We start from the raw sequence: 15204 nt of genomic DNA on the forward strand, positions 1-15204 counted from the left end.
GACTAGCGTGTTTGCAAGTGAGGTCTATGATCTCCAATCCAAGTAGGTCTCTCTCTCTCTCTCTCTCTCTCTCTCTCTCTCTCTCTCTCTCTCTCTCTCTCTCTCCCTCTCTCTCTCTCTCTCTCTCTCACACACACACACACACACAGGACCCTCTGTGTTGCCTCAATTTACTGCCAATATGTTTTTCTTTGCATGCGTCACATGAATACAGTATGTTAAGAGGCATCAATGCACTACGTGACGAAGTTCCTATAACTATAATAAGCACCAATATAGATGACAATACACTAAGAGGTCGCCATCAACCGAGTTATGCCCCATCTCCCTCTCTCATACACACACATACATCTGCGTGTGTGGAAACGCACACAAGCCCGCATAAAGATAGTGCATTCTCTTCATCTCAGAATCAATATGTTTACCATGCGGCCGTATGTGCAACCAAATGTGGTTGCCTTCGTTGTCATTTCCCGCATCCTCACAAATTGGATGTTACATGATCTTAGCTTGCTGCATATATTCACGCATTCTACCATGTTTGCAGCTAGATCGTATCATTGCTATCTTGGACTTTCTTTGCTTCCAAGCAAGGAAAGCCTATGCCAGGATTGAAGAACCCTCAATTAATCTCTCTCTCTCTCTCTCTCTCTCTCTCTCTCTCTCTCTCTCTCTCTCTCTCTCTCTCTCTCTCTCCGTCCTCTCTCTCTATACTATCTCCCCGAGTGACAAAAAGTCACTGATAGCTTGTAGTGAAGAGAATTGATATTTCTCTCTCTCTCTCTCTCTCTCTCTCTCTCTCTCTCTCTCTCTCTCTCTCTCTCTATCTTTCTATATATATATATATATCTACCTATATGTGTGTGTGTGTGTGCAAGGGCTTGATATTCCGGAATATTGAGTATTGACCATGGCAGAGGAATGTTGTCGAGCACGCTACACACATTAGGAGTGCAGTGTAAGAGGATTGCACCCAACATCATAAATTCTAAGATCATGTAAGTATTCACGAGGACTAGAGGATTGCAATACATTGAGGGGACAATAACATGACATATCTGCTCATGATCAGGCACCACAAATGGTGCATAGCGATATAATGATCGGGTCCCCTAGCCGGTCTGCATGCCCGGATATTGTCTCTAAAAGAATGGGACTGATGTATCATCAAAGAGCACTGGCACACACGCAATGGAGTCCCACGGCGGAGCAGCTAGCACTGTTTCACATAGGAGGTGTGCGCATTCCCACAATGGCGCAGACGAGCCGCATCACTCTCCGCTTGCATGCGCACGGGTGCATAGAGGGCCGAAACATTTATTACTGGTTCCAGAATGAGAAGGCCAGGGAGAGGAAACACCACTTCAGCACAATAGTGTGCCCTCAATGCCAACTTCACCAACGCGCCATTAATGTTTTGACCACCATGGCCAGCCCTCCTCGGTTCAAAAACAGTCGCCCAGGTGTGATGACCGCCACCAAGACGACACAGACACTGGTATGTATAATATTATTGTGAGGTCTCATGTCAAAGTAACCTAATCTGGATGACCGCCACGAAGACGACACACACATTGGTATGTATAATATTATTGTGAGGTCTCACGTCAAGGTAACCAAATCTTGATGGATTTTGCATTTTTTAAAAGCAACTACAAATCAGGAGCAATTACAAATCAGCAGGAGCTTGCATGAGACGCATATACCGGACAACATACTTATACATCCTCTGAATGACTGGGAAGGGAGGTCGAGTTGTCCCGATGTGGTGCAGTAACACGTGGCTTGGAATGCAAGCGGACGTAGGGATGGCAGAGATTCAAATCCTCCTAAAGCTTCGGCTCATGAGCGTTTTCTGGCCGTAACCAACACTATCCTCTGTCTCTCTCTCTCTCTCTCTCTCTCTCTCAACTTTAAAAAGGAATTAGGCAGAGAGAATGATGTCACCTCTCTCTCTCTCTCTCTCTCTCTCTCTCTCTCTCTCTCTCTCTCTCTCAGACACAAACACACACACAGACACGCACACACACACACGCACAGGCACACAGACACATTGAATGTTTTTGCTACAAGTATTCCTTCACGAAAGGTAGACAACTAATAGAAGGCAACATGTGGGATAGGAACAGGCTGGCGATGGGTAGAAAAAATGACTTGATGTTGATTGAAAGGCATTGCAACTGTCTTCAAAGGGATGCATGTATATGACTATTGAAGTGTTGAGAACAATTTACAAGTAGGGAGACTCTAATTGTTGATGAGGGATTTGTTGAGCAGAGCTATTGCGGTTGACATCAACATGGACGCGAAGAGGCACTACCCACATTTCTCGACGTTACATTAGGTTGTACTTGAATTTCCATAGTAGCCATCAATGGATAATGACATTATAATGATTAAAAATATTGCCACTTGATTGAGCGCTCAACAAGGCAATATGGTAGAATAGAGCATCATGCTTTGAACATGTCTATGTTGCAGGGTTAGATAATGACACATTATCTCAAGATGGATGAGGATGAGGATAAGGATGAGAATGATGGGTTCGATTAGGGTCTAGAAATTAGTAGTTAGAAAATTTTTGGGTATAAGGGATGGAGTTGTCAAGAGTACTGCGGTAGCAGATTGGAACCACTAACAAGAGTAGCCGATTGTGGACAAAGTACATGATTGTGGGACAACCGGTTCAATAGGTGCATATTTTGAGGTCTTTGTGGTCTTGACATTGAGGAAAAAAATAACAATTATGTAACACCTAGTATAACCAACAGGGATCAATGATATTGTGGGAGTTTTGCATAGGAATATTCTTCGCTGATGAGCTGGAGTTCTTTTGCGATTGAATGCCCATGGTGATAGTTGTAGGACACATAAGGTACTAGGTGGGAAGAGCCTTGTAAGTTACAATGTAGAGCTAAAACATGTTGCATTGATACTGCATATGAGTAGTATTATATAGTACCTCTCTCTCTCTCTCTCTCTCTCTCTCTCTAGCATATGTGTGCTAAATTTTCTTAGATGTAGACATCATGCATCGACATATCGGCCCTATATGCAATATATAGAAGTACATTGATTGTAGTAAATAGGTGCATGATATATATGTACTCGAATATTTAATGTGTGTCCAACTCATGTTCTACTCAGCTTTCCTCCATTCAAATAAATTGCAGTAGAGAAGCCCAGAACTTCCATCTACAAGGCTCTCTCTCTCTCTCTCTCTCTCTCTCTCTCTCTCTCTCTCTCCTGTTTTTCTTATTCTTCTCTTCCGTCTGCAAGACGGGTTTATACACAAGGACAGTAGAGCACCATTGATTTTCACTCTAATGCATGGGACGTGTATAAGAAGGGCTGGATAAGCATCATATTCTTGCGTCTACATGCGTATGTTCTTTTGTTACCTCTTCTTCGTCTCTCGCGTACACAAACATATGCAACTCTCTCTGATCTCTCTCTCTCTCTCTCTCTCTTTCTCTCTCTCTCTCTCTCTCTCTCTCAACCCTGTCTCATAGACATTGCAGCAGGAACTGCAATTTTTTTTTTTTTTACCAGAAAAGCACGAGGTGAATTATATTAAGAAAGCAAAGAAGATTACAAAAGACCTGGGGATAGGGTTAGTGTAAGGTCGCAAAGAGTTAAATGTACAATCTAAGTTGAACAGTCTTACAAAGATAATCCCAATCTAGGGACCTTCCAACAAGGCGTATCCACTCACTCAAGGAGGATATCAATCTAGAGGCCTCTGTGCTTGGGGAAGATGCCCTTCCCTGGGTTCCCAGGCCCTCTCCCCCACCCCTCGCCCCCTACCTCGACTAATGCTTGGGATGCTTCCAACCCTCTACCTCACAGGTCACTCATCATGAACAACCTGGCTACCCTGCTACCTCTGTTGATGGCTTCCCCCTCTTTCCCCCTCCTCTCACCCGAGCTCAGGTGGAGCACCTCCAAGCCTCTCTGCAACATCTTCTTCATCACCCTCCCCTGCATGATGGGTTGCCCGCGCCCCATGGCCCAATGTCACCGTAGCCCCAACCACGCGGCAAAGATGTGGGAGTACATACAACGCATAGCCCCTCGCCTCTCAGCAAACAAGGCGTGGGAAATCGTCCTAAAGCTACAGGAAATTGTTCAAGAGGCAAGCCATCCATTACCCTACGTGCTGCTCAGGTACGTAAACTTCAAGCTCAACTTGAGTCTCGAGCTATCATTGGTCTACTGGCTGGCCCTCCTGCTGAGGTCCTCAAAGCCTGGATTAGGAATCACTGGGGCCCTAGAGCGGCTGTGGTAGATTCCATCCAAGCCCTCCCAAAGAATCACTACCTATTTTTGTTTAAGGAAGAGACGATGGCCTTTGATATCTTGAGTCACGGCCAATGGATGATTCGCAATTCCCCTTTGATGCTCTACGGGTGGCATAAGGAATTTGACCCATCTATTTCAGCCATCAAGAACTATCCGGTATGGGTTGAGCTTCCCAATCTTCCCCTTCATCTTCACCAACATTTCAAGCTCATTGCCTCTGTCTTGGGCAGACTCATTGGAGGAAGGCCTCGACGGGAGTTCAACCATGCTCTGCACTCTCAAGCCCTTGTCGAAATGGATCTGGGAGGTCCCATGCCGGACTGCATTGAGATTCTGATTGATGACGGGGAGTTATTCGAGCAGAATGTTGAATACGAGTATCTCCCCAAGTCTTGCTTCCTTTGTGGTACTGAAGGCCACTTCGTTAGGGGTTGCCCTAGTTGCAACCCGAAACCCCCTGCCCCCATCCCTTCCCCTGCTCCACCCACTTCTCCTGTCCCTACTGCTTCGCTGACGCCGGACAATCCCCAAGCCCCCGAACAGTTTCCTCCAGGTAGCCAAGGCAATGTGAATGGTAAGAAGGCTCCTAGACCCCAAGCACCCAAGAATAAGGGGAGACAAGCCAACTGCTTTGTCATCCTCCCACCCCTCCAAGATTTCGCGGATTCCTCCGACTCCGAGAAGGAGATTTCATCCCCCCTACCCAACAGAATCAAGCCCCCCCCCCCCAACCCCAACCTTTCTTCCTCTTCATTGAAAGCTCAGGTGAATGCAATGGACCATGAGTCCATGCTAGATCTAAACAAAGACACTTCTACTCCTGAACCCCCTCCTCCTTCTCTCGAACTGGTTCTTGTCAACCCTGTTCCTATGGAGATTGTCAAGGACAACAAGCGTGCACATTCCAATGTAGCTCAAATACCCCCTAGGGGAGATAGCTCAGGCAAAAAGCCCCAAAGATCCCACAAATGAGAATTGTCTCCTGGAATATCAAAGGCATTTCAGACCCTGGCAAAGCCAATAGAGTTTCCTATTGGTGCCGAGACCACCCCGCTGATGTCATAGCCCTTCAAGAAATCAAGGTCACCGGGGACAACCTTGTGAGAAGACTCATTGACGTCTCCCAAAACAAGGACTGGTTCGCTTCTAACCACCCCCGAGGTTCAGGAGGAGCAGCCATCGGCGTTCCCCCCTCATGCAGAATCACTATTGACAAGGTAAAAAGTGGCACGAGCTGGTGTGCAGTACACGCCCCTGCCCCCCTCAACTGCCTCATCATTTCAGTGTATACAGGAGGTTCATTGGCAGATCCAGCTAGACTATGGGTGGAGCTCTCTACATTCTCAGGTCCTTGCGTCCTGATAGGAGACTTTAACATTGTTGAGAGCATCCATGACAGATTCATGTGCCTTGGCAATGTCATCTCCGGGCAAGAGAAATCTCGTTGGGAAATCCTCAAGGAAAATCTTTAGGTTTACGACATAGGAATTGAGGGGGGGTTTTCCTGGCAAAACTACAGCCAGGGCCAGCTTGCCAGGAAGTCTCATTTAGACATATGTTCTATTGACTATACCACTGCCAAAATGTTCTGTAGAATCAAAGCCAAGGTGGCTAGGAGTTCCTGTCTGTCTTACCACTACCACTGGTAGTAACTTTTGATGATAAAGCCAACAAGGTACGTAATCATTGGTTTCATACTGACCCAGAGCTCTTTCAACTCCTAGATGTCCAGCTTGCCATCGAGAATCTCTGGTCAAAGCATTTCTCTGCCATCAAGTCACCCTCGAAGGCTTGGTCTATTGCTGTTAAAGAAACACAACAACTCTTCATCTCTATAAGGAAACAGGTTAATTTGTTCAGACAGCAACATAGAGACAAGATCTACAATGAGCTCAATTCTTTGGAGTCCAACTTCTCTTCGATTGCTAACCAGAGCAAGGTTTCCATGTTGAGACATCAGCTTCGACTCGAGGAAGAGCTCACCCTCAAACACAACTCTCTGTTTTTCAAGGAATGGTGGGCGGGTCAAGTGGACCACCCCACAAAGGCTATGTTCAAATAGTTGCGCAGGAAAAATTCCAGGGAGGCAGTCCCCCTTTTCTCTAATCCCTCCTGTCCTATCAACTCCCATGATGAAAAACTGGAGCATGCTCGTAAACACTTCAAAACCTTATTTAGCCCCAAGGAGGCCATCACACCAGAAGTAAAGAGCTACCGAGAAAAGATATGGGCATGTAGAACAAGGGTCATACCTCAAGAGAGCCTTCCCCAGCTTGAGAAACCGCTCTCTCTCTCTCTCTCTCTCTCTCTCTCTCTCTCTCTCTCTCTCTCTCTCTCTCTCTCTCTCTCTCTCTCTCGGAATTGTACACTTCCATCGAGGGAATGAAAGACAAGAAAACTGGCTGAATTCTTCAATACATTCAAGAGAACTTTGACCCACTGCCTCTTGCTAGTCTGGGAAGAGTCCCTTAAATTTGAATCCCTACCTTGCTCCATCAACACAGGGGTTATCAACCTCATTCATAAGAGAGGACCTAAGGATTCTCTAGCTAATTGGCGTCCTCTCACGATGATGAACACAGCCTACGACGTCCTTGCCTGGGCGGTCAGTAATAGGTTGACTGTTCATCTGATGATTGTTGAGATGTAGAGAGAAAGAGACAGAGACGAGACAAGAGACACACCATATACGCTCCCAAAGACTGATTCATATTGAGGACAAGATACAAATATATAAGTGAGACCAAGTTGAGTAGAGTGATCCATATATAGCTCCAACACCCCCACTCAAACAAAGGTCTCTAGCTTTGGATGAAAAAACCCTTGGGGAGTTCAAGGGAAAAACCCAAGCCCCTATACAATGTGAAAATATGAACCAGCGATGATGATGTGAAAGTGAATTGTGCATCTATGTACAAATATTCAAGTGACTTAGAGATCACAATGTGAAAATGTGGAGTGTGCATAGTGCATGGTACCTAAAAGATTACAATGTCATATGTACAAAGCTATTACAATAGCAAAGAAGCTAATCTAGAAAGAGTGAGGTCGAAGCCACTCCAAGCTCTGAGCGTAAGAGGATGAAACGTGACTCGTTGAGGCCTTTGGTCAAAATGTCTGCAATCATCTCGTCACTTGGACAGTGTTTAACCATAATGGTTCCTTTGCGTACTTCATACCTAACATAATGATAATGGACAGCAATGTGCTTTGACTTATTATGTTGAACATAGTCTTTTGCAAGACTAATAGCACTTTGGTTGTCACACCGCAAGGGTGTGCTAGAAAGAGGAGAGTGACTAATATCAACCAGCATTTGTCGAAGCCAAATCAACTCACGAGCTACAAGTGATGCCGCAACATATTCTGACTCAGTCGTAGAAACTGCAACACAACGTTGTTTCTTGCTAGTGCAAGAAACAAGACAACCATTTATAAAGAAGCAATTTCCACTAGTAGATCGCATAGATAAATGTAAGCTTGCCCACTCTGCATCTGTGTAACCCAAAAGATAAAGAGATTGCATAGAATCCGATGTGAGTTGTCGTCGATAGACTAAACCAAAATCTGTAGTGCCTTTCAAGTATTTCAACACACGCTTTGCAGCAGATCAATGCTTTAGAGAAGGACATGCAAGATGTTGTCCAAGATAATTAGCAGAAAACAGAATATCAGGATGAGTGTTAATGCCAACAAACTGAAGACATCCAATCAAGTTAGCATGAGGTTGATTTGTGACAAGTTGACCGCCATTGTCAGAAGTGTTCTTCGTAGAGCTCGCAAGACAAGGTGTGTTGGCTGAATGTGCAGATTCCATACCAAATTTTTGCATAGTATCTGCAATAAACTTTGATTGTCGAAGGAATAAAATACCTTTTGTATGGTTCCGCTGGATTTTAATGCCAAGACACGAGTGAATCTCTCCAAGATCCACCATATCAAATGCAGAAGACAATAACTTTTTCACTTGCTGAAGAAATCCCAAATCATTGGAAACAAGGATGGTATCATCCACAGAAAGAACAAGAATCACAAAACTGCTACCTTGGCGTTTTATGTATAAGTTGGGGTCTGACGAGCAAGAGATGAATCCTTTAGAGGTGAGAAAAAGATCAAATTTTGTATACCCGGCTTGCTAAGCTTGTTTGAGACCATATAGTGCCTTATGGAGTTGAGCAACGAGGTCTTCTTTACCTGGAATAACAAACCCTTCTGGTTGTTCCATATAAATTTCCTCTTCTAAGTCACCATTAAGAAAAGCAGTTCGCACATCCATTTGATGAGCTTCTAAATCAAATTGAACAGCAAATGCCAATAAAACTCGAACACTTGTAATGCGAACAACTGGTGAAAAAGTCTCTTGATAATCAACACCAGCTACTTGGGAGTAACCTTTTGCAACTAAACGTGCCTTGAACTTGTCAAAAGATCCATCTGCTTTTACTTTTGTCTTATACACCCACTTACATTTAATAGCTGTACGACCAAGAGGTAATTCAGTTAGTATCCATGTACCTTTAGAGATAAGAGAATCGTACTGTGCTTCCATAGCCTCTTGCCATTGATCCTTTTGTGGTGAAGAGATAGCTTCATCATAAGTAATGGGATCTTCATAAGTAGAAAAAGCATTATCAGCAATATCGTCATCATAAACATGACATGAGCCATGTTCAAAATCAATAGGCACATCAGCAAAAATATCAATATCATCATTGGCAACATTCGGAATGGATGGTTGTGAAGAGGAAAGTTGCTCTATAGGAAGAGTTTCATCTTCTGAAAGAAATGGAAAAGCTTGAAGCAATGATTTAGTATCATCTGAATCATCCATGGACCATGAGCCTCCCATAAGCTGTTCGTTAAAAGTAGCATCACGATTCACAATTACTTTCTTGGAGGAAGGGTCATAGAATTTGTAGCCTTTGGAAGTGTCAGAATATCCAATAAAAATAACTTTAAGACCAGGAGCATCAAGCTTTGTTCGTGTTTCTTTGGGAACATGAATATAAGCAATACATCCAAAGGTTCGAAAATGAGATACAAAAGGAATGTCACCTGTCCATGCTCTGATGGGTATCTTACCAGAGGGTGCAGTAGTAGGAAGATGATTCTGAATAAATACTGCTGTCAAAGTAGCTTCAGCCCAAAAAACACGAGATAAGCCAGAATGAATCAGCATACATCTTACAGCATTGAGAATAGTGCGATTCTTTCGTTCAGCAACACCGTTCTGTTGAGGAGAATATGGAATAGTGTGTTCATGATGAATTCCATTGTCAGCACAGTAACTCACAAACTCTCGAGAAACATATTCGCCTCCATTGTCACTACGAAGCTTCTTAAGAAGATGACCAGTTTGAAGTTCCGCAGCCTTGTGGAATTTTTTGAAAACAGATAAGGCTTCAGATTTTTGTCTAAGTAGAAATACAGTCGTATACCTTGAGAAATCATCAATGAAAGTAATGAAGTAGCGGTATTGTGATCTCGAAGAAGGTAGAGGTCCACATATATCAGTATGAACAAGATCCAATATGTCATGAGAATGAGTTGTATTTGAAAGAGGAAAGGGTTTGCGATTGTGTTTCCCAAGAGCACAAAATTCACAAATTCCCATATGAGGATGGGCTTTAAGATCCATGCCATGAACAAGATCACGATGTTGAAGCTCAAGGAGTTTTGAGAAATCAGCATGAACAAAACGGTGATGCCATACTTTGCAATCATGATCACCTGGAGCAGTGACAACATTTGCTACAGCATTGTTGAGAGAGAGTTCAAACAAATTACCATTTTGAGGAGCAGTGGCTATAGTCTGTCCATCTTTCTCAATTCGGCATTTGGTATGATCAAATCCAACAATGATCAAATCCAACAAACAGACCAAGATCAACAAGTCTACCAACTGAAAGAAGATTACGTTGAAGATCTGGTACATGTAATACTCCTCACAAAATTCGAGTGGAAGAAGATAAGGTACCAAGATATAAGTCTCCAATACCCTTTACTTGACAAGTAGTATCATCAGCAAGATAAACAACACGCTGAGCTGGCAGTGGATGATAGTTATGGAGCCACTTAGACTGATATGTCATATTTCTTGTAGCACCAGAATCGACAATAAAAAGTGATCCATCGCGTACATGAAGTATTCTGTCTGGAGCAACTGAACATAGGACTCAGCTTGTTTCTGTTACAATGTTGTTTCGATGTTCAATAGCATATGCTCTATTCCGATCTGTGTCGAATTGATGCTTATAGCACATATGAGTGGGATGATCAGATCGTCCATAATAAAAAGTGATCCATCGCGTACATGAAGTATTCTGTCTGGAGCAACTGAACATAGGACGCAGCTTGTTTCTGTTACAATGTTGTTTCGATGTTCAATAGTATATGCTCTATTCCGATCTGTGTCGAATTGACGCTTATAGAACATATGAGTGGGATGATCAGATCGTCCATAATATTCACAAGAAGAAGAAGAAGAGTCTCTAGATAAATGTGGTTGTTTTGTGGTAATATTGTCTTCTTCATCATATTGACGTGCCCAACAATCATCTTCAGTATGGCCATTTCTGTTGCAGTAAGAACATTGCTTATTAGGAAATTTGAGACAAGAGAAAATATTACCGCGAGGGCCACCTCTGCGGTTTCCTCGTTGAAATGGACACCTTCGAGCGTAAAAAGCCCGTTCCATCTGTTGTGACTCAGTCTCCTCGTGTGAAATCATAGCTGTATCATGACTAGCATTACGACGTTCTTGACATTGAGAGTATTCAATTAAAGACATGCAGGCTTGGTCGAAATCAAGACCATATTTATTAGAGAGAATAGTAACAATGTTATCATAAGAAGAGTCCTTCACCGTATCAAGGAGAAGTGTAATCAGTTGCTTTTGTCGAACAGGATCACCGGCAGCAGCAAGTTGATTAATAATAGATTTGAAAGATTCAATATGTCCCGTCATGGCAGTACCAACTTCATATTGTAACTTGTTAAGTAACCCTCTCAAATAAAGTATTTCTGTGATAGATTTCTTCTGAAAGTTTGCAATAAGGTACTTCCATACGTCGTGGGAAGTAGGCAGTTCGTACATATCAAGCAAAAGGGAATCAATAAGAGCAGAAAGAATATACCGACGAGCTGCTTTATCACGTCGTTTCCAATCCGTATAGGCAACATTCCAATCTTCAAATATAGGTCCTTCAGTGATAAGCATGTTATCATTATCCGTATCAACAGGTTGAGGCGGACAAACACGATTTCCAAGAACAACATCAGAGAGTTCATCGCCTTCAAGAATTAACAACATCTTTGCTTTCCAGCCTGGAAAACCTTGACCTTGGAAAGGAGGAACAGAACACTGGCCAGAAGGAAAGCCGTTGACGAGAATATTCATAGCCATATCTTGTTGCGAGAAGACGTATAAGATAAGATCGCAGAATTTGCACACCATATTTGGTGAAGGCCGCAATTGAGAATGAGAGAGATATGAGGAATACATTCTGTCAATGATAAACGTAAGAAGGATGCTCAAGGAACTTCCAAAGATGTGAGAGATGTCACCCAAAAAGGGCAGGGTAAAGGAGACGTTAATAATAAAAGAGTCCTCAAAATAGAGTGGCGTGAGACGCAAGATTGACGGCCACAATACGAATAGCAAAAAGCTAAATCTTCTCGAAAAAGTTAACGCCAAAATAAGAAAAACGATCGCGGACGCTTCACGAAGAAGTAGGACGAAGAAAGCTGCGTCAAGCTCAATTGCAGTTAAAACAGCATAACTTTCTTCTGCGAACTCCGATTGACGCAAACCTAGAACTCAAATCGAAGAGCTCGAGGAGACGAACAAGTTTTGGATGAAAGGTGCCATTGCGCTACGCCCCATTGCGCTTTTCCCGTTTCTCCAAATTTTGAGCAGAACAGCAAGAAAAATTGAGATGAAGTTCAGGGTGTCATCAACAAGAAAACGTAATCAACGATTAGATTGATTAGCAATAAACGTCACACAAAACACTAATCATATTCTTCTTAACACAAAACAACCACAGTTAACAAGAATTAATGCTCAAAAATAAAATTTGTAGCAATTTTTGAATCTTACATGCAAATCGCATACACATACTGTTTTGTCACCATGAATTGAATCGGCGCATGATCATTACTACTCTGATACCATGTTGAGATGTAGAGAGAAAGAGAGAGAGACGAGACAAGAGACACACCATATACGCTCCCAAAGACTGATTCATATTGAGGACAAGATACAAATATGTAGGTGAGACCAAGTTGAGTAGAGTGAGCCATATATAGCTGCAACAATGATTTGGATCGCCCAGGAACAAAAAGGTTTCATTAAAGGGAGGCATATAATGGATGCGGTGATTGCTTTATGGGAGGGCATTAAACATGCCAAAGAATCAAACCATGACTTCGTGTTTGTGAAAGTAGACTTTGACAAGGCCTATGACAGGTTGGAGTGGTCCTTTATCATGGAGAGTTTGTTCTTCATGGGCTTTGGTCCAATCATGGTTTCTTTTATCAAGACCTTGTTAGGCAATGCCCGGGCTAGGATTGCCTTTAACGGCTTGCTTTCAGACGTCTGCTTTCAGACGTCTTTGCTCTCAACCGCTCAGTTAGGCAAGGCTGCCCCTTAGCCCCTCTTCTGTTCGCCATCTTTGCTGATGGACTGAATTGCCTCATTAAGGATAGGATGGATCAAGGGCGTATCAAAGGCATCACTCTACCAGATGGGGATTCTCAGCAATGCCTCTCTCAGTTCGCAGATGATACCAACACCTTCTAGCTAACGAGCAGAACATGCTTAAGGAGTTCTGGAGTTGCATGGAAGTCTTTTGCACTGCCTCAGGTTCAAGAATTAACCACTCTAAGACAGGAGTCCGCCAAGGGGAAATTCCCCTTCCCCAGTGGCTGCTCAACTCAGGATGTAAGATTATCGAGGAAGGCTCAATCTTCCGCTTGCTAGGCATTTCTATGGGCTTCCGAGTAACTCTAAAGCAAAGATGGGATTGGGCCATCCAGAACTTCAAGAGCAAGCTCAATCGTTGGGTTGGCTTTCAAGGTTCACTAAAACACGCAGGGTGATGGTAATCAATCACTACCTAACAGCTTACATCATCTTTTTCCTGGCCTATTGGAGGCCCTCAGACTCTCACCTTAATGAGGTAGCCAAAATCTGTCTCAACTTCTTATGGAGTGGAGACCCCCACACAGTGAAGACCTCCAAAGTCCGATGGGATTTCTGTTGTCTGCCCAAGAAGCTAGGGGACTTTGAATTTGGAATCTCCCTCTCACAGCTGATCGAATGGCCATGAGAACCGTCATCAGAGCCATGCAAAATCCAGAGGCAGAATGGGCTGTTCTCCTCTTTTGACAGCTCGACGCCTTCCACATCAAAGACCAAAAGAAACGGAGGAATCTCTCCCTTGTCACAATATTCTTCAGTGACCATCCAGTCAAAGCAGCTAGATCTGAACTGGTCAAGTCTCTTTGGCTTGCATAGGAGAGACATAAATAGCTGATCAAGCCCAACGTGCTATCCAAACACAGCCTCTCTCTCATCTCATTTGACTCTGTCTGGTGGCCCAATAAGAACTTGACAGGAATCAGTAAAGATGACACTAGGCAGGCTCTCTCGCTCCACAACAATGGCGTAGCGTCGTGGCATCACATCTGGGAATCGGCTCAAAAACGTTGGCTCTCAGACTTGGATCTCTCCAATCAATTCTCCCTCGCTCCTTGGGAAATCTCCTACCTGAGGAAACATATCGAGCAATTTCCTTCTCATCAATGCTAGCTCCTACAAGATTTTGGCTCCTTCTCTCTCAAAGGTTTGTGTTGGCACAATGGAGCTGCGCTGAACCACCCCCCTCCTCTCATGCCTGCTCCCAACCCCTCTGCCCACGAGGTCATTAACTGGAGATGGAAGGTCACCCTCCAACCCAAGCAATGGTCATTTAAGTTTGCGAAGTTGTGGACCAATCCCTCCACCCCTCGGAAGACGGCCTTGCTGTGGATTATTCTCTTCAAGGGATCTGGACCAGGGAGAAAGCTCGCAAAGCAGGCAAAGACAACGGTCTCTGCCCCAGATGCAAAAGCGTAGTACAAGACCTTCCCCACCTCTTTCTTCACTGTGCTTTTAACCACCCTATTTGGGCACCAATTGTCAAGGCTCTAGGAGCCCCCCTCACCTGGCAATAGGTTCTATTAGGCAACAGGAATAAACTCCACACATTAGCTTGGAACCATGTTAGAGCCGAGTTCATGTGGCTGATTTGGAGGCAGCGAAATGGCTATTTGTTTGAAGGAGCTTTTCAGATTTCTTCGTTGAGAGTATTTTTTGATGATGTTCATCTTCAGGCTCAGAGGATCTTGAAAAAAGAATGCAAGATCTACCGGCTGAAGGCAAAAATGTTAGAAAGCATCGCCCAACATTACGACTAGCCCACACTTGATGAAGGCAGGAAGGAGTGGATCAATGAGATCGCCTTCGACCTGGAAGAAGCTGAAGAGGACCTAGCGAGGGCTAAGGAGTTGCTTGAAGTCATCAAGGTGGAACTGCATTCAGGCACAGAATCGTGAGGCAGCAGTTATGGCCATGAATTATGCAAGTGGTTGCCAAATCTTCCTGCAAGTGCCAGTAGTGGATGGAAATGACAATAACGTTAAGATGTCAGTGTACTCCTTGCTAGCCCCGCAGTCGCCAAAGCATGTGATAATGCAGGTACGTAGCTTATATCCTATGACCGAAACTCATTAAGTGCATTAATGTTATTGCTTGCTAGCGCCTCCAGTACCCGAGCCGCCGCAATGTGCGTTAATGCAGGTGGGCAGCTTATGACCAGTGACCTTACCTAAGCATGTTTTCCTAACGGTCCTTTGCAG

At 43.8% G+C, this 15204-nt stretch overlaps 1 pseudogene; it reads left to right on the top strand.

Annotated features, from left to right (window-relative positions):
- Window positions 1–14109: 14109 nt before the first annotated feature.
- Window positions 14110–14901, top strand: LOC147431054 (uncharacterized; annotated as a pseudogene).
- The last annotated feature ends 303 nt before the right edge of the window (window positions 14902–15204 follow it).

This window comes from Adiantum capillus-veneris, chromosome 21, assembly GCF_014529385.1.
Source record: "Adiantum capillus-veneris isolate H3 chromosome 21, ASM1452938v2, whole genome shotgun sequence".
NCBI lineage: Eukaryota > Viridiplantae > Streptophyta > Polypodiopsida > Polypodiales > Pteridaceae > Adiantum > Adiantum capillus-veneris.